This window comes from Aethalodelphis obliquidens, unplaced genomic scaffold (genome assembly GCF_003676395.1).
Source record: "Aethalodelphis obliquidens isolate GAN/ISIS:26980383/991018 unplaced genomic scaffold, ASM367639v1 scaffold16, whole genome shotgun sequence".
In the NCBI taxonomy this organism is placed as follows: domain Eukaryota; kingdom Metazoa; phylum Chordata; class Mammalia; order Artiodactyla; family Delphinidae; genus Aethalodelphis; species Aethalodelphis obliquidens.
Genome location: NW_020837960.1, coordinates 31,233,544 through 31,251,832, shown reverse-complemented (window position 1 = coordinate 31,251,832; position 18,289 = coordinate 31,233,544). Strand labels below are relative to the sequence as shown.

The 18,289-nt window shown below is 45.4% G+C and overlaps 1 protein-coding gene and 1 long non-coding RNA gene across 2 annotated transcripts in view; one reads left to right on the top strand and one right to left on the bottom strand.

Annotated features, from left to right (window-relative positions):
- The window catches only part of SPATA13 (spermatogenesis associated 13), a 256,520-nt gene that overhangs the window by 217,045 nt on the left and 21,186 nt on the right, over window positions 1-18,289 (bottom strand). The gene's annotated exons all lie outside the window — the stretch shown is intronic.
- LOC113625767 (uncharacterized) overlaps window positions 12,662-18,289 on the top strand; it is a 6,185-nt gene continuing 557 nt past the window's right edge. Inside the window, exons 1-2 of the long non-coding RNA XR_003434845.1 lie at window positions 12,662-17,416; window positions 17,901-18,115. This is a non-coding gene — a long non-coding RNA (uncharacterized LOC113625767). The remainder of the gene's footprint in view (window positions 17,417-17,900; window positions 18,116-18,289) is intronic.

Sequence of the window (18,289 nt, the reverse complement as noted above, 5' to 3'; positions counted from 1 at the left end):
ACAGAGGGAGAGAGCACTTGAATTGATGGAGAAGGGACCAGCATCCCAAACCACTCTATCAGGACCTGTTAGAATTCACTGGCTCGTAACCAACAATGAGAACCATAGTCTCTCTAAAGTAAGCATTGAGCATGAAATGACTGAATCCATTTCATGGAGAATTTGGTCTCCCTTGTTATACGTGATCCAGAGAAGAAAGGATAGTAACTTTTTTTTTTCCATTAAACTCTGCTACTTGGCAGTAACTTTATTAAGAGGAGCAGACTAGTAGTTTTTGTAAAGAAGGTTCCCCTGGGTCTGAATTGAGATTATTACAGTGCTTGATTTCTCACTGTTTGATTTCTCACTCTTGAGTTCCCTTCTTGCCCAAGACCACAAATCCAAGAATTTCCCAGCATCATTCCAGGAGTCTAAACAGTCTTTTAAACAGCTGCTGAGCATTGATGGTCTCATGATTCCTTAAAGGAATTTGTCTGTGGGTGGGGGAAGCCACCGCCCACGAGTCTTAGTTACATGTTGAAGGCTGACTGCGGGGATGAAAGAAATAGGATGGAATTCTCAGAATCTTGGTGTCAATAAACAGCCTTCTCTTCCATAAATAAGGACTTGCTACAGCAAACCTAAAGCCTCCATCCTTCTGTTTAGGGAAAAGCCCCATTCTTGATAAATGAGGAAAGCGAACGGGTGGTTCCCATAACTGCAGTTACCCAGGCCTCCTGACCTCACTTTATCACGTCTCTCCTGTCACTCACCTCCCAAGGCTGTCATGCGGTCGAACCATAGGACTCACCTGCCGACAGGTGGATGGCAAGGCAGCAGGGGCAAAGGTGATGTTCCCCCGCAACACACCAAGCAATACCCTAAGTGGAGCTGCCCCTCACTTGGTATGAGACCCGGGGATGCCGGGCAGCCCCTCAGCAGCTGGAGCCAGGGACCCAGAGCCTCGGCAGCCCCTGAAACTGAGGCAAAGTCAGCTGCTTTGTGTCCATTTTCTACTAAGCCCTCCTTCATGTCAGGTCAAGTACAAAGTCAGTTTACCAGCCTGAGCGGGAACCAGGAGGGTAGCAGAACATTGGGGCTGGGGAAGGCGCCAGAGTCTTGTGCACGCAGGTCCCATTAGCATTCTCACTAGTGGAAAAGAGTTTCCCTCTGATTCCCAAGGGTCTGGCCCTCGATAACCCTGGTGCCCTTCTGGCCCCATCAAAAAACAAGTACGGGGCTTCCCTGGTGGCGCAGTGGTTGAGAGTCCGCCTGCCGATGCAGGGGACACGGGTTCGTGTCCCGGTCCGGGAAGATCCCACATGCCGCAGAGCGGCTGGGCCCATGAGCCATGGCCGCTGAGCCTGCGCGTCCGGAGCCTGTGCTCCGCAACGGGAGAGGCCACAACAGTGAGAGGCCCGCGTACCACACACAAAAAAAAAACAAGTACGAAGCAGCACCTTTCCACATGCCTCTCAACTCAACTGGTATTGACTTTCATTTTTATTCGATTTTGGAAACTCTATTTTCTGAGCAGCTTTTGCTCGATGTGGTGGGTTCACACACCGTGCAGAGGCTGGGTGAGGGGTCCTGCTCCCAGGTGGACCAGTCAAACCCCGCACATCCCGGGTGCATCCATCCCTTACCTAGCTCCGGGGGAACTGCTGTGGGCCCCCAAGAGTTAAAGGCCTTAACAAAGTTAAATTGGTGCCTCATTTAGCTAAATGAAAAATGTGAATTTCTTCCTTCTCTCCATTAAAAGTATTTTATGAAGTGCACCTTTCTAACCACCCCAATTGAGCCAAAACACTCCCTGGCCAGAACTATATCAAAAGCCCAGTGTTCCCAGTTTTGGTGACCCAGAAGGCAAAGACCAAGACTCAACTGAACTGTAAGGACGAGAACCAGCCAGGACTCCAGCGACCCTCCAGGGCAGGGCCACCCGAGGGACCGAGTGCATTCAGGTTTCCTCCTATTTGGGGCAAACTGAGCTGTCAAGTGTCAAGTTATTCTGAAGTTATTCTGCTCATGAACTAGACGTTCCCATGTTCCCCAAAACTCTAATGTCTTACTTGTAACCCAAAGCCTCCGTGTTTTCCATCGCTACAGGAATACGCCAGCAGGCTTTCTTGTGTCGGCCACCCTGTGAACAAACACGTAAGGAAACCCAGGATGTCTGTCGTCGCTCCTGGGGTCGCCCTGGCAGAAGCAAAAGGGGACTAACTCAGGAGGTGTCTCCCCCCTTCCTGCCGGTGCCACGTGAGTCATTGCTGAGAAGCAACGCCCTGTGTACTCAGCACACAGAGAACCACGACGGGTGAAGGGTTACCTAAAAGCGGAGGAGGGGGGCCCAGAGAAGCAGCTTGCCTGCAGAGAAGCTTGTACACACAGTGCTGAGAACACCCTGGAGACCCGGGCATACGGTTTCCCAGGCCTGGAATTAACTGAAGCATGCCACACACAGACATAAAAGAGAATTTTCTAGAGTTGATTGAGGGAGACAGCGGATCCGAGATGCTCAGCTCCCCAGGGGCAGCTCACCATCTTACTCTCTTTCGCACCCACAGTGCGTGGCGTGGTGATCCCACAGGCGCTCAGTGTACACACCTCACTATCCCCGTCTGCGGCGGGAATCTCCGCTGTTACAAATGTTAACTTTTGTCAGATGTTCCACAGCCTGAAGGTCATGTCATTTTCTTAGGTCACTGAATTTTCCTTTTTCTGATTCCAAGTTCACCAAGCTGGTCACCGACCTGTTTCTCCCACTGCCTTGCCTCCTGGAAAGGCCCTGGAGGGTGGACGCGAGGATTCTGGTCACTGAAAAAAGACCACCCCCCAGGGTAAGTGAATACCCTTGAATTGGAATTCTGGCCTCTCAGGTCTGTCCACATGAATCAGTTCACTAGAGGCAGATTAGCTCCAGGTAAACTGACACGGTCAAGTTTCCGAACCAGTAAAGCCGAGGACAAGATCTTGGTCTGGGCTAAATCCCTCAGGCGGCCCTCGAAGCAGAGGGGAGGTCCTGCCTAAACCACAGGCCAGGCCCGGCCCTAGCACGAAGGCCAGCCACGGGAGGGCTTTGCCCACAGGCAGCGGGTCGACCGAGGCATAAATAAGTCAAGAAATCATAACTAAGTAAACAAACATAAGCTTTAACACTTTGGGCTACTTTGAATAGTAAAAGGGATTGAGAAATGGAAGAGAATGCAGCCAACTGGGTGAAAATGCAGGCTTTGGAGATCAGAAGAGCTAGGGTTGAATTGGGGGTGTTGCTTTGTGGATTTGAGCAAATTATTGAACGTTTCCAAATCTCGAGTTTCTCTGTGAAATTGACATAAAAATACCGTCTATTTCCTTAGGTTGTGAGGATTGAAAGAGATAATCTACATTATACCTTCCATTGCTGGCAACAGGATGGACAAGAGATCCTAAAAAGCCTCCTGATACAGAACAGATAAGAATGCAAGAGTCAACGTTTTTTAAATCGTCTTTTAAAATGTATACAGAGTGAAGTAAGTCAGAAAGAGAAAGACAAATACCGTATGCTAACACATATATATGGAATTTAAGAAAAAAAAATGCCATGAAGAACCTACAGGTAAGACAGGAATAAAGACACAGACCTACTAGAGAATGGACTTGAGGATGTGGGGAGGGGGAAGGGTAAGCTGGGACGAAGTGAGAGAGAGGCATGGACATATATACACTACCAAACGTAAAATAGATAGCTAGTGGGAAGCAGCCGCATGGCACAGGGAGATCAGCTCGGGGCTTTGTGACCATCTAGAGGGGTGGGATAGGGAGAGTGGGAGGGAGGGAGACGCAAGAGGGAGGGGATATGGGAACATATGTATATGTATAACTGATTCACTTTGTTATAAAGCAGAAACTAACACACCATTGTAAAGCAATTATACTCCAATAAAGATGTAAAAATAAATAAATAAATAAAATAAAATAAAATAAAATGTATGGATGAGTAGCAAGAGCGTAAAGCATTCCTGAGGAATCAGGAATGAAGCTGTAAGACAGACCAAAGGAAGTGAGAGATTACTGACCATTCTTCTAGCTGGGAGGCATCTTCCAGCCCCTGAGGGCTGAGAGCTTTAATCTCAATGGAAACCTGGGTGGTGGGTGGTTAGGTGGGGGGACAACCAGAGAGACCAAGAAAGGCAAGACACATAAAAGGCTCTGCCCTTAGAGAAATGGTAATGGGGAAACATAAACACCCTACGAGCAGCAGACAAGGAAAGTGATCTGTCGTGGTTTGGCTTTCAGTGGAAGGAAAACAATCTCCAGTCGGGTTGTCGGACATAGCAAATAAAAACACAGGGTGCTGGGGATTTCTCGGGCAGTGAAACGATTTCATATGATACTATAATGGTGGATACAGAGTATTACACATTTGCCAAAATCCGTAAGATGTGCAACGCCAAGAATAAACCCTACTGTAAACGATGGACTTTGGGTGACAATGATGTGTCAACGTAAGGTCATTAATCGTCATAAACGCACCGTCTGGTGGGGTATGCTGATGCTGGGGGGAGCTGTGTGTATCTCTGAGGAGGCAGGGAATGTGAGAGCCCTATACTTAGCATTCAATTTTGCTGCGAACCCAAAGCTGCTCTAAAAATAAAGTCTATATACGTGAAGAAATGCGAGGTGCCCGGTTAAATTTCCATTTTATATAAACAACATACGTTTCCTAAAAAAGTATTCATTGTTTATTGGAAAATCCAATTTAACTGAGCATCAGTATTTTCTATGGCAACCCTACTTCCTGAGAATCCACGGCTCTTAGTCAGCCCTAACACGTATCTGGGTCTCGAATTCACGTTCTCTGCCAAAACACTGTAGGGCAAACGTTTACATTAAATAGATCAAAATTTTAATGTTCTACAGTCCTGGTAAAAGAAAAAAAAAATTCTTCCTCTAAAAATGCATCTTTTCCCCAGGACTCAAAGAATTCCCACAAACAGATTTACAACAAACATACCAGGAAACAAAAGAGCCACAGAAAAAAATAAATAATGAACCAGACTCACCAGGACTTTAGATGTTAGAACTGTCAGATATAAAAAATAAAATGTTTACAGGTTTAAAGAAATAAAAGAGGAAACTGAAACCATTAGCAAGGAGAGTTTTAAAAATGACCAGAAACATGAACAAACAAACCTCTGAAATAAAGAAATATAATTATTGAGATGAAAAATTCAAAGAAACTGTTAAATCACAGATCATACATGATTGAATAAAAAATCAATGATCTAGAAGCCACAGTCCGACACAGAGAAACAGACAGAAAAATATGGAGGAAAGGTAAACATACTGAAGCTTCAATGAGAACCGACAAACATTTAATTGAAATTCCATAAAGAAATAGTAAAATGAATAAAGGACAGGAAATGAGAATTTTCCAAAAGTGACAGTGGGTATCAATCCTCAGAATTAAAAAGCATAAAGAATACTAAGCAAGATCACTTAAAAACAAAACAAAACCCACTCCTAGACATATTACTGAAACACTGAAGGATGCCAAAGAAAAGATTTAAAAGCAGTCAAAGAAAAAAAGAGATAGTACCTTGGATCTAATTAGACTCTCAGCTGACTTCACCACGGCAACCATGGAAGTCAGAAGAATATGATCTGTAAACTACGGATACTAGGAGAAACATAACTGTCAATCTAGGATTCCGCACTCAGCAAAACTATCTCTCAAGAATGATGGCAAAATATAGACATTTTCAGATACACAGACACATTCAGATAAATTGGGAGCAGTATATAAACAAGAGACTCCCTCTAAAAGGCTTTTGGAAGAATTTACTACAGGAGGAAAGAAAATGAGCCCATTTGCAAAAGGGAATGATGAGCAAAGAAAGTGCTAGTCTACCTTGTGGGGATAAAGCCAAAACAAAACAAACCAAAGCTTACAAAACGATGTATTACACCACAGATCAGGTCTCACAAATTTTGAAAAACTGGTATCAAATAGACCATGTTTTCTGACCACAATATAATTAATCAATCAATTTTGAAAATAACTAAAAAACCCTTCTTATATGTTTGGAAGTTATAAAAACATCTAAATAATTCATGGATCAAAGAAAAAATATAATAAGAATTAAAACAAGAATCCTTTTCTTTCCCAAAGTTTATGGTGGAAGTCAAAAGTTGATGCTTTGAAAAGATTAATAAAATTAATAAACCTCTAGGAAGATTAACCAAAAAAAAAGACAAAACCAAAAATATCAGGAATGAAGTGATATGACAGTAACATAACACAGATCTAAAAGATAAGACTAACCTATAATCATTTTTTGACCTACATATTTGAAAACACAAACGAAATGCACACATTCCTAGAAAAAATAGTAGAAAATTGACTTACAAAGAAACAATACCCATAAGAATTAAAGAAAGTAAATCATTTGTTTTAAATCTTCCTATAGAAGAAACAGTAGTTTTGTAACCAATTTCTATACAAAGTTTTATAACCACTTACCAAACAGTAAAGGATCAGATAATTCTATCTCACCCAAACTCGATCAGAGAACAGAAAAAGAATCAATAACTAATACTGAAAGCAGACCTGGGAGATGGGAGAGAAACTCTACCTCCCTGCCCACATCAGAAACAAATAATAGTTCACATGCCCAGAACATGAAGGGCACACAACAAACTTCTGGAAGAATATATATAGGAGACCCCGACTTTGGGATAGGAAAGGACTTCTTAACTCACAAGAAGCGTTGATCATAAAAGGAAAAAGATTGAATACATTAAGAACTTCTGTTCCTCAAGATACTGTATAAACAGCTGAAATGTCAAGCCACTCATTGGGGAGAAGATATTTGGGACTTACATAATGGACAAAGAATTAGTATCCAAAATATATGAATAACAAGCAAGCCAGTATTTTTAAAAAGGGACAAGATATATGATCACATATTTTCTTAAAAAGAAATGTGAATGGCTAATAATTATAAAAAAAATATGCTCAACTTCCTTAGAAGTCACAAAAAGTAAACTTCAAATCATAATGAGATACCATTTTTTATCCACCAAACTGCAGAAATTTGAAAACCAAGAATACTGAATTTCAGTTGTATCTACTACTGGTTTTAAGTATGAATTAGTACAAACACTTTGGGAAAGAGTTTAGGATTATTTTTTATAGCTGAACATCAACTCCAGTATAATCCAGTAACTCCTAAATGGGTGCCCTAAAAAACTCGTACACGGATTCTGGGAGACATGAACAGAATGTCCACAGAAGCGTGTCCATGATAGTTAAGACTGGAAATAAATCTTCATCCATAGGAGAAAAAAGATGCATATAAGCACTTTCTGGGATTAAGTACAATGAGATACTTTAGTGAAAATGTATACACAGTCTGGTTACTAAAAAGCAACGAGAAGGAGGATGTCCCTTTGCTCTGAAGAGCAGCCTTTGCAAAGGACCCAAGCATGTTTGAACCACCGCTATGTGTGTTTTACAAACAATAATGGAAGTTATTGTACTGTTCCTTTTATATAAGAACCTACACTGTACATTTTTGCTTGAGTTTAATTTCAGGGAAGCTTCTGATTCTGCATGTGATCACCAAATGAAAAAACATACTGGCCACAGATTTTTAAAGCTACTTCAAGTACCCTAAGGAGTCGCCATTGTCTTATTAAGATAAAGCACCTATCAATCATTTTTAAAAGAGGATCACTTTCAACTACTTTTTTTTTTTTTTTTTTTTTTTTTTTTTGTTTCGGGGGCCTCTCACTTTCGTGGCCTCTCCCGTTGCGGAGCACAGGCTCCGGACGCGCAGGCTCAGCGGCCATGGCTCACGGGCCCAGCCGCTCTGCGGCATGTGGGATCTTCCCGGACCGGGGCACGAACCCGCGTCCCCTGCATTGGCAGGCAGATTCTTAACCACTGCGCCACCAGGGAAGCCCCTCAACTACTTTTTTAGATCCTAAAAATGCTTCATCAGATTTATAATACTATAATTAAGAAATATGAAGATTTTCTAAGAACCTATGTGCTCAGTAGATGCTTGGTGAATAATGCCCTTGAACAGGGAATACTGGCATTTTATCTAGATCTAGCCCCGCTGACCTTTAAACACTACCGGCATGTTCTGTGGGTTTGAGACCCAACCCGATCAGAGGTGACAGGGGAAGCCACAGGTAGTAGAGGACATGCTTCCCACCCAGGGGTCTGCACCCACCAGCCAAGGATTCACCTGGCCACACTTCGACATTCACGAGCGAAAAGGGACAAACAAGCCCTCTGGCATCTATGGGCGATCCCAGTGCAGCCCCAGGGACCTTTTCTGCCTGGTATCCCTCTAATCACCTTTCTGCGACCTCTGCTTCAGGCAAACCAGATTCTTCAGGGTTCTCTACACTTACCTGGTTCTGTGCTTAGACTATTTCCCCATTCCATCTGTCACACCCCAGAAGCCCCTCTCTCCCGACTGTGGCATTACTAAATGACACCTCGTCCACACTGCCTTTTCTGGGGCCATCTCTCTGTTCTGAAACCCCGTAGTACTTTGCTTCTTTTTTACGGTTCTTATAGATCACGTTCTACTTTGTAATGCAAATGTACACACACACAGACATACACATTGTAAACGTTTATCAAACATTCAAATTCTTTATATACCTTTTTAAAATAAAGTGCCTTGTAACTAAGGGCTCAAAAGCATTCACTGAGACCTACTAGAGAATGGACTTGAGGACACGGGGAGGGGGAAGGGTAAGCTGGGACGAAGTGAGAGAGTGGCATGGACATATATACACTACCAAATGTAAAAGAGATAGCTAGTGGGAAGCAGCCGCATAGCACAGGGAGATCAGCTCGGTGGTTTATGACCACCTAGAGGGGTGGGATAGGGAGGGTGGGAGGGAAACGCAAGAGGGAAGAGATATGGGAACATATGTATATGTATAGCTGATTCACTTTGTTATAAAGCAGAAACTAACACACCATTGTAAAGCAATTATACTCCAATAAAGATGTTTAAAAAAAAGTATTCACTGAATTTAACTGCAGTGTCTCTTAATTATATGCATAATTTTTTTTTTTTTTTTTTTTTCTGCGGTACGCGGGCCTCTCACTGCCGTGGCCTCTCCCGTTGCGGAGCACAGGCTCCGGACGCGCAGGCTCAGCGGCCATGGCTCACGGGCCCAGCCGCTCCGCGGCATGTGGCACCTTCCCGGATCGGGGCACGAACCCGCGTTCCCTGCATCGGCAGGCGGACTCCCAACCACTGCACCACCAGGGAAGCCCATATGCATAAATTTTGTTTTAATAGGAATTAAACACTATGCTACTGCTTACTACATCACATTACATTTTATAGGCCGATTATCTGGCCTAGTTTACCTGGTTTTTTAAATGAAACAAACTTTTCATTTAAAATTCAACAGCGCCCTCTGGTGGCCTCTGAGGGAAACTGGGTTTGCTGGCCGCGAGAGGTTAACAGTCAAGCCAGACTTTCAATTTGTTTTTCGAAGTTGAATTTGAAGTGATTCTCAATCAATTTCAGTTTTGAGGTTATCAAAAAACTTCACTTTTCAGATTACCACTGATGGTAAATTTTATTTGGCAGAAAGTGTCGTTTCTAGGCCGAGAATAAACACAAGCAGTTATTTGAAACTTAGGTCAGTGGTTTCCATCTCAAATGACTAAACCTACTTTAAAAGACATTCGTATAGCGGCTTCCATCCCTGGTGGCGCAGTGGTTGAGAGTCCGCATGCCGATGCAGGGGACATGGGTTCGAGCCCCGGTCCGGGAGGATCCCACATGCCACGGAGCGGCTGGGCCCGTGAGCCACGGCCGCTGAGCCTGCACGTCTGAGGCCCGCGTACCGCAAAGGTTAAAAAGCAAACTTTTTCAGAAAGTCACATATTCTTTTTCAGTGCGTGGGAGTGAATAACTCCGGGAATTCAGTGAGAATATATATAGCATTCTACTTTTGCTTTTTTCCTAATTTGGAACAATATCAATTGCAGATAAGTTAAAAGTTCAAGCATGCTAACTGGACAAGCAAATGCTCACGTTGGAAACGCAACATCTTAAAACAAGAAACCAAGTAACGTTCTAAAATCTTCAACCCAAAGTACAGCTCCCGCTGAGGTCCAAGTCCCTCAAGTCACCCGTGTCTGTGGTAGAGGCTTCATGCCAGCAGTTCTGGCTCCTGGTGGGTCTGCGTTCTGAGGCGGGCTTCCTAGTGGGGCAGCTGGAGTCCCTCTTGCACGGTGAGGGCAGAAGTTCAATAAAGGTAGAGAGTCTGAATCCCGTGAACAAAGAGATCCAGCTGGCCAGAGGACTCCAAAGAAGGGCTTCAGGGAGAAACGGGTGGCCACTCTGACCCCCCCAGGCCTCGCGGGCTCCAGAGAGGACAGAAAAAAGGGAGGTAGCACAGGAATCTGCCATGATTGCCCATGCGGCCTCGTCTGGAAGATTAGAATCTATTTAATAGAAGCTGTTCTGTTCCCAGAATGTCCCTTTCCCCCTGGATTCCCATGGTTGCACAGAACCTCTAAACTGCCCGGGAGTCCAACAATTATTTCCAATTATTTCCAAACATCACACTTTTAGAAATATTTCTATAGCGTTTTGCCCTTACGGTTTTATTTTTAAATAAAATCTAACCCCAGAGAAGCATTTTCCTTCATGATATTTATCCTATTTGCGAAGGCTGCACAGAGGAAAAAAAGGAAACCCCACTGTCTGATACGTGTGATAACCGTTTAGCACATGACATTAAAAATGTTTTAAAATATACATAAAAATATGGCTGAATAATAGATTTCTTTAATGGTGAGTTTACCAAAAAACAAAACAGCACAAAACATCTAGAAATGATAACTAGTTTTACTAGTTATCAAACTTGTACTGATTATACTGTTACAAAAATACTATGTTTCTCTTTCATAAAAAAAGTCATAAACCTTCAGCCTCCCTCTTCTTCTCTAGAAACACACTGACTTTCCCTCAGTACCACCCAAGCTGTGACCATATGTCCTCTGAAGTCAGGGGGTGGATGGGGGCTAAGTACTCACCTTCATCCTAAATATTGAAAACATCTTTATAAAACAGACCGAGCCCATGTTTAATAGTGTTTCATAATTTCTTTGCACCTGAGTGAACACCAAAGGCTTTTGAAGTAAGCTGTGATGATCCATTCATATAACATGCAAAACTTTGGAATCCAAATGCCATAATGTCATTTTTCCACACACACAAATAGCTAAAATTTCAAAAAGAATGCATTACATCAGCAAAATATAGAAAAAAACTGCCTCTTTATTTCAGGTCAGCGGTAAACGGCAAATGAATGTCAACTTCAGGGAAGGCGGACGGTGCACCAGGTAACAATCCTGTTTGAACTTCAAACAAGCCCAGCAGGTCGCCAAGCTGATGAGCTGTAACTTAGTTGTCATCAGTGGCTATTAACGGGTAGACCTCTTCGGGTTTCTGACGTATAAATGTGATCTCAAGCTAAATTTTCTAAACTTTGCATGGCTGAGCTCAGTTAAAGCTTTTCACACTCTGCCATCTACTTTACTTGCAGAATAAGGAATACGAAAGGATATTTCATTCAATACCTAAATGGCTTTCCTTAGATACCTTACTTGTTAGTCCTTAGTTACCCAATAGGTAAATCACAGTTATAAATAATGCTAAGATGAAAAACATGATCTTTTGCAACATTTCCACCCATCCATCAGAAAAGACATTTTGACCTTACAACCGTGAAGTTGTAAAACTTCAAAGAGGTCATCATTTGGAAATATTTTCTCGACAGAAAATATTTTCTGTCGAGAAAATATCGCTATTACCATAAAAACCCAGAAAGTGCCCAGAAAGGTAGATCTTCCAGAACTACACCAATCCCACAGAAACTATAACCAGAAAGAGAAGACAGCATGAGGATAAATACTGTGTGAATTACAGCTTTCCTTAACAATTAAAGCAATTACTTCCTCAGTCCCAGCTACACCACACAACCGTGCTTTTAAAGGAGACTATGAAATAACAGTAATAAACGTTGGCGGAAGACACACACGATTTTGTTACAAACGAAGAAACTACGGAAACAGGTAAACAGACTTCCAAATAGTCTGACCAAAATAACTGAGAAGAAGTGTCGGTCAAGAGAACACCTGAGGGGAAATTAGTTAATTTTTTAATACTTTATATGACTGTATTTTCAAACTTTTTCATCGTAAAAATTTCCAAATATACTCAAAAGTAGACTTCAAGGAACCTTTGTGAACTCCTTGCCCAGCTTCAACAACCATCTCCATTTTGTTACACCCGTTTCATTTACTTTTATTTTGCTGTATTTTTTAAAAAGTAAACCCAGTTTCTCATGCCATTTCACTGCTAAATCACTCAATATCCTCTCAAAAAGGACATTTTCTTACATAGTCACAATGCCATTAACACATTAACCAAAATTATTGTTCTTTAGTTCACTCTTTTGTCCAGTGATTTATTGGCTCTAATACCCAAATTTACAAATAGATGTTGTGTGGTGGTGGGATGAACTGGGAGACTGGGATGGACTTATATACACTAATATGTATAAATAGATAACTAATCAGAACCTGCTGTATAAAAAAATTAAATTAAATTTTTTAAAAAACCAAACAGATGTTGTTCCAGAAATTTGTTTATAAGTCCATTGTTTAGATTTCAGAAACCATTGCTCACATATGCATCTTTAACTTACATGTCACCAGAAATAGAACAATTTTCCAGCTAAAAAATAGTAGAAAGTAACACTTACTGCACAGAAATGTTTTATTTCTATGGCGTGACCTGGAATAAACATCTTTGTATGCATTACTTTGTCCGTATTTAAAATTATTTCTATCTTAAGTGAAATTCAAGAATCACGACCATCCTGAGAATCTTACTTCATGCTGCCACACTTCTTTCTGACCAGCACTGCCCACACCTTAATGTGTGTTGGAATTGCCTGGGTATCTTGTTAAAATGCAAATTCTGGTCCAGTACATCTGGGGAGGGGCTCCCGGGTGACACCAGGGCTGCCCGCTTATGGGTGATCCGTGGACCCCTGGTATGGGTTGAACTGTGTCCTCCCCAAATTCACGTGCTGGCATGCATAGTAAATGGAACCTTATTTGGAAATAGGGTTGGTACAGATGTAATTAGTTAAGATGAGGTCATTGACTGGGCCCTAATCCAATCTAAATTATATCCTTATAAAAAGGTGGAATCTGACACAGACAAGCACACACAGAGGAAGCCACTGAAGGTGGGGGTTATACACCAGCAGAAGCCGGGAGACAGCCCGGAGCAGGTCCCTCCCGAGAGCCTGCGGAGGGAGCGGGGCCCTGAGGACACCTTGATCGTGGACTTCCAGCCTCCAGAGCTGTGAGGAAGGCAACCGAGTCTGCTGTCAGGCCCTCTGTCCCACACTCTTCCTGGCAGCCCGAGCAGACTCACGCACTGCCCTTCCCGTGGCCAGAAGTGGAGGGGTCTCACTCCAGTGCCGCAGTCAGGGCTAGGAAAATGGTCCCAAACAGACCCTGCAATCAGACAGGCCTACCTGCCGCTACCTGCCCTGAGCAACTTCATAAACTCCTCAGGCAGCCCGAGGTTTGATTCCCTCATTTGTAAGACGGCCACGATAATCTTCGGACCCATCTCATAGGGGGTTTGCAAGGATTAAATAAAAGCATGCATGTGACCTTCCTAACTCTGCCCGCTTTTGAGAGAGTAGTTTTCAGGGCAAAACAGTAGAGAAAAACTCAGCTTGCGGGGAAGCAGGGAGAAAGTGGGTGTCGATTACGCTTTCAAAGCTTTTTTTTGGGAAAAGGAAAGTCAGAGAGAAATGAGACCTTGATGGATTCACAAGGTCAAGAAAAAAGTACTTTTTTAGGCTAAGTGGGACTGAAGATTGTTTGTAGCTATTTCGTCCCCATTTTCAGAATAGGTGGAGCCCAGGACACGGTCCCCAAACTCTGTTCCAGGTGCCGGGTGGAGGTACAGGGCGAGGCGTGGCTGCCTGGGGGCTCCCCAGCCCAGAGCTGGGATGGCAGAGGGAGAAATGGAGTAGGGTGTGGACACGGTCAGCTTGAAGGAGTCAGGAAGAGGAGGGACAGCCAGGCAGCTGGATCGGTTGCCGTGGAGACCAGGGAACTCACGTCCAGGTGAGAGAGGCCTGCTCCAGGAGTGGGAAGTGGGGCCCAAGGGAAAGGGCCCAGGAACTGCACAGCCTGAAAGGGGAGTGCGCGCTCCAGCCTCACACGGATCGCGCTGAGCTTTCTCCCGTTGGCAAAGGTTTGCCACGTAACCTTGGCCGGCCTCTGCCCCGGCTCTGGGTTCAGATGTGGGGTGGGCATCGGCAGACGGGGCACAGCAGAGGCTCGGAGATTTCCTGCACGGTTTGGACCTGCCGGCCTTCCCTCTGCCGTCCCGCTCAGGGCGCGTCCAGGAGGGGCAGCTGGAGGAGGGGGCACCTGCCCAGGTGCAGCCCCAGAGCTAGCTGGCTGCCAGCCTGGGGGTGAGCCCAGTCAGGCCCAGAAGAACCAGCCAGGCAAGCCCAGCTGAGGCCCAACCTATAGGCACATGGGCTAAATGAATGCTACTGCTTTAGTCCCTGGACTTGGGTGGTTCGTTAGGTGGCATTTTTGTGGGAACAGGAGATGGGCAGTGCCCACGGCTGCCCTGAGGCCTGCAGCCCCTCCTTGCTCGTGGGGCTAGGTTTTTAAATTTTTTTTTAACATTTGACTTTTTTTTCATCATTTTATTCATTTTGGGGGCCGCACCACGTGGCATGAGGGATCTTAGTTCCCGGACCAGGGATTGAACCTGCATCCCCTGCAGTGGAAGTGCGGAGTCTTAACTGCTGGACCGCCAGGGAAGTCCCTCATGGGGCTGGTTTTGGAGACAGTAGGGCACAGCTCGTCCGAGCAGAGGCAGGTGAGCCCTGGGAGCCACGGAGATTGGAGGGCCACGACCTTGGTCACCTTGGCCAACTCGAAGGGTCCTGACCCACCGCCAATGGGCGGCCAGTAGGTGTAAACTCTGTATCCATCGCAGTGACACTGGGGCACGCCCTAACAGGGTCCCCCAGATACTGACCAGCAGGGACCACCTGAGGCCGGCGTCCTCCTTCCCAGGGACAACCTTGGACAAGACAGATGAGAGCTTTGTCCTCGAGCTGCCTGTGCCCCCAAGTCTAAAAGTGTTTCATTTGGGAAGTGGAAGGAAGCTCCCTGCTCTGGAGGGTCCCGAGACCCCCCTGCTCGCGATGCGGGATGGAGGGTCTGGCCATGATGCGCGGTGGAGGCAGCAGGTGACCGAATCCCGCAGCAACCTTTCATCGTAGGTCAGCTACACCCTTGGCTTCTTGGCCGTGTTTGCCGGTGCCTGGGCCCCTCAGCCCCTGCTGGGCCCCGTGGTGACAGGCAACGGCCAGAGGCAACGCCCGCAGGACGCCCAAGGCCCCACCCTCTCCGTGAGTCCATCGCCAAGCTTTACTTACAGATGCGCGTGGGCGAGGCCAGGTCCTGTACCTGTGGGTCCCTGGAGAGCGACAGCGGGAGCCCAGGTGGGAAGGACGCCCTTGGGCTGAGGGCGCCCGGGAGGCTTTGTGAAGAAGACCTGAGAGGAGGGGCTTTGGGTGTGTAAGGATGGTGGGCGGGGGCCCAGGAGGGAGTGGGCACACCTGCGGCCTCCAGGAGGAAGGCGCCTTCTGTGCCTCGCACAGCAAGAGCCTCCTCTACCGTTTACGGGGAGCATCGCCCCTTCCCACTCAGAGTGTCGCCCACACCCTGCCTGGGAGCTGGTGACGCAGGCGAGACGGCGTGAGGAGCCGGGCTGGCGTCAGCTGGGCCCCTGGGGCCACCTCGCAGCCCCGTGAGTGAGCTGCTCGGGGTGAGATGGGACCATAGCCCCCCACGCCCCGGGGTTCCTGCCAGGAGTCGATGAGCTGGGCCAGGCGGGGGCTCAGATCCGCAGCTCAGGGCCTCGGTGCTCGGGACCCCACAGGGGCCGTGGTGATGCCTGTTACTATCAGGAGCCGACGCAGCTGCCACGAGGACGGGCCTGGCCTGGCGCTGGCCCCAGAGGGCCCCTACCCCCTCCGCTTGCTCCCTCTGGCCTTTCCCTCCTCCGTGTGTCACAGTAGGTGAAATTGGGAACAGGCTGGGACAATCCTGCCACGCCCTTATCTGAAACTGTTGCTCATTAAGACCATTTACAGATTTTTTTTTTTCTATCACATTTTCAATCCAAGGAAGCCTGACATTGTAAGATGCTCAAGGATGCTAGGAAGGCCTGGATGTTTCCCTGCCAATCAATTGGTGAGTCTCCTAAGATTCAAGGGTGACAGCTCACAGAGACACGGGGGTGGGGCGACGAGGCTGATATGTAACTTACCCTCCACGTAGCCTCTCAGATACACTTGACTACGTCCATCATCAGCCTCCCTCTTAATAATAGAATCACGGGTAGTGACTCACAAATTGTTGTGTTTTCCCTGCGTTTCAACTGAAGCCCCACAGAATGCTGCAGACCTACGGCCATTCCCGTAGCCAACTGCTCTGAACAGGGCCCTACCTGTATTGGTTCTTTTTTATGGGTACTGTGTACACAGATGTGTGTTGTGTTTTTTCATACATTTTTGAATGTCTCTTCTATCCAGAAGTGAGTCTGAGCGTGGTGACTTCGTATTGGAACAGGTGATAATTATGAGAGAAATACTGCACTGTAGTTTAGAAGGTCAACTCGCAAGGTCGAGGGAGTGGAAGTCTTTACTAAGGAGGAAAAAAATGTCAGTTATGCCGCTGTGTGCAGAGCAAGGAATCCTCTCCTCCACTGACAAAAATGCCGAGGCTGTTCCTTCTTGCGTCCTGTGTGAACTTCGATGGTTTGTTGACAAATCTGAAAGAATGTGCAGCCCTTGGGAAATGCCCTTCTAAACGCTGTGTCCTCAGAGCCTTTTCGTGACATTTCGCAGCTGTTCTTCTTCACAGTGACTATTTGAAAGACAGTTTCATGAACTCAAAGCTTTCTCGCCCCTGTGTCCCTGTCCTTGGCCCCGTCCCTGCTCCAAGAGTGATCAAAACACACGAATTCGTTCCTTCACAGGCAAGAAAGCTATGTAGCTGTACCTCATCACCAACCATTCCATATTCCCCAAGCATCCTTAAACTTGTTTTCATTTTATAACTGCAAATACTCTCTCTCTCCTGCTTCAGTGTGAGCCCCTGCCCAGGGCCCCGGCCCCCCCGCCAGGCACTCGGTGGGCATTCGGTTCGTTGGTCTAAGACACCAGGCAACTCTCACTCCATCCAAATGGATCCCTGACTCTTGCCTCCAAGCAGATGCATTTCTTTTAGGACCATGGTTTCTTATGTCCATCCAGACTGGTTAAACATTACGAAAACGTAAGAATGAAAACAATTTTGAAATGTGAGCACCGCATACAGGCTGCCCGAGAGCAGAATTTCTTTACCATTAAATGCTGGTGTCTTCTTCCAGCGTTTAACTCCTTCCCTAGAGAGGCAGAAAGAGTAGAGCCCTCTTAAAATCCGGATGCTAAAATATTACTTACTTTGAGGAAATCTTACAGCTTTTAAAATTGAAAGCAAGTCGGCAAAGATAATTTATAGGTTAGAAAAAGGTAGTAACATAAAAGGGAATGTGGACGCATTTTTCAAATGCATACCAATTAAGTCCTTGGGCTTATTCGAACACACAGTAGGTTGTAATAATAACAGAGACGCTAAAGGCGGGAGACGAGCTTTAGGTTTTCGCTGGGAATCGGATGGCGGGAAGGGGTTTATAGTCCAATTGGGGCTCTCCAGGTGGGTGGCGCCTTGCTATCTGAGGGCCCTGTTGTATTTTACTACTGGCTTTCTCTCCCTGTAGAATCTCTGGCAGTTCACCTTGGATAACGTGACTGAACGTAATTTGGGATGATAAATAGGATGGAAAGCGCATTTTCAGGGCTGTGTAATGGAGTCGTCTTGGAATTGATTAAATTGATGCAATGTTCTGGCCAGTTCCAAGTCTTCCTGGTAATACCTGTACTGCCTACTGCCAGTTCTGGGAGGAGACCTCAAGGAACATTCATGAAAGGGGAGGTCCCGTTGTCTTTACTTTTTTAAAATATTATTATTATTTTTTAAATTGAAGTATAGTTAATTTACAATGTTGCATTAGTGTCAAGTGTACAGCAAAGCGATTCAGTTATACATCCATCCATATATATATATATATATATATATATATATATATATATATATATATATATATAT